Genomic DNA, 2,309 nt, shown 5'->3' on the forward strand with positions numbered 1-2,309 from the left:
AAAAGCAATAATAAGCGCCTGGGCCATATTCCTGAATTATAATTTGTTTGATAAAATGCTAGAAGGATAGACATCTTGGCTAGGTGTATTCTATTTTATTCACTCTTCAAATAAAAGAGTCTTTCCAGCCCAGTGATACGTCATGGGATTGTACAAATTGGCATTTGCGGATATCAAAAGGATGCCTGCCACCTAGAGAGACACGGGAGTTTGCTGTCAGCTGCTGGCTGTCAGTGGCCTTTCTGATCTTGTTTCCATGGAAATTGACATTAGATAGGTGAGGGGGAGGGGAGAGTTATGGGTTGCGTTTTTATTTCATTATTTCAAATGAGATGTTTGAATCCTTTACCTTCTTTGCACCCATCTGAAACTGGTTTCCCTGACAACGGCATCAGGGATGCTGCCCCCCCCCAAGATCTGAGAGCAAGAACTCTTACTTCGCTGGTCTCAGACGACGGCATTGAAGAGGACAATCAGCCCAGGCTGCAACTCCCTCAATCAGCAGAAGGGGGTCAAGAAGAAAAGGAATTGGAAGTGACCTGAAACTTTCTAAGAAGGTTAAAAGAAATACAACAAGGTTTCCTTTATTTCAAAAACTAGTCATTCAAGTAAAACAAATGCACAGGTAGTGAGGCCTGGCTCAGACCTTAAAAACTGCCATCATGCGGATAACTACCTAATCCTGCTGGTCCACACAGCTCCTCTCTCTGTGGCTTGGACCACCTGCTCATGCGCTGTCTTAGACATCATGCTCACTTTTCTTGGATAGAAAAAAAGAAAGGAAAATTCCAGACAAGGGCTCATTAGGTCATTTTCTTTCCCCACCAATCAATGTTCTTCATACTGAGTGCTTTGCTTTCCAAGGAACTATAGTTGTTTTTAAAGGATTTTCGCTGCAGAGGGTATGCTAAATGCAGAATGTGGTGGCACTACAATGGCTGTCTGCTTAAAAAAAATACTATACAAGAAACCATAAGGGAAAGAAAAGAGTGGCCATTAAACTATTAAGAATGGTTGCACTCTACACTCCAAATGTGAAGTTATGTATCAGGGCTATTACAATGGCAGAGAGCTGTGCAGTGGATTCAGTAGAATGGCCATGTAAATTGAAAAGCAAACTAATGTCTCTTAAAGCCTGGAAACCACAGAAGGAATTTGCTCCCAAGTGGAAAACTCCAGGCAATCAACCAATGAATCACTCACCCAAAGAACAAGAGCTTTGTCTTTCTCGACTGTCTTTTATGCAGAAGGATATGGGTCACTACACACAACATCAGAAGAAATCTAGAAGGGCACAGGCTTTGGCATAGGCCGTACTTGAGTGTTGATGGTTTCTATAATGAAAAGGGAAACAGTTTGTTCCTTTTCTTTAATTTTGCCATATAAAAGTTCTTACAAAAGGCTATACCAAAAATGCTTGATAAATAGAAAACTCTTGATTGAGATGCTTGTGTCAGGTGGAGGTAAATTTTACTTTTATGCAAGCCAACAACAGAAATGGAAAATAGGCTTATGATATAGTCACACTCTATGATGTAGAAATCTCATTCTTGAGATTATTGCAAGGTAATAGTTCAAAAGAATAAAAAGAAAGTTCTATATATGGAGACTTTAATACAGTATTAGTTATTAGAGTTAAAATAACCATGCAAGGCCAAGCACAGTGGCTCACGCCTGTAATCCCAGCACTTTGGGAGGCCAAGATGGGCGGATGTCTTGAGCCCACGAGTTCAAGACCAGCTTGGCCAACATGGTGAAACCCTGCTTCTATTAAAAATAGAAAAAATTAGCCAGCCATGGTGGTGTGCGCCTTATAGTCCCAGCTACCCAGGGGGCTGAGATGGGAGGATCACTTGAGCCCAGGAAGGTGAGCTGAGATTGTGCCACTGCACTCCAGCCTGGGTAAGAGGAGTGAGACCATCTCAAGGAAAAAACAAAACAAAACCATGCAAAATGGCAGTAGTCTAATAAATGGCATTGTATTATTTGATGGGGTCAATAAAAAGTACAGAAGACTATGCAGAAATAAAGGGGAAAAATTTGTGATAGCAAATGGAATGGGTGTTGTGCTTACATATGTATGCATGCATGAAGAAATAAATGTAAGGGAAATATACCAAAAATAGAAATACTAGGATGGAAGAGTTTTGTTTTTTGTTTTGAAACAGGATCTCACTCTGTCACCCAGGCTGGAGTACAGTGGAGCAATCTTGGCTCACTGCAACGTCCACCTCCCAGGCACAAGCGATCCTCCCACCTCAGCCTCCTGAAGAGCTGGGACTTCAGGCACCTGCCACCATGCCCGGCTA

This window comes from Pan troglodytes, chromosome 11, assembly GCF_028858775.2.
Source record: "Pan troglodytes isolate AG18354 chromosome 11, NHGRI_mPanTro3-v2.0_pri, whole genome shotgun sequence".
In the NCBI taxonomy this organism is placed as follows: Eukaryota; Metazoa; Chordata; class Mammalia; order Primates; family Hominidae; genus Pan; species Pan troglodytes.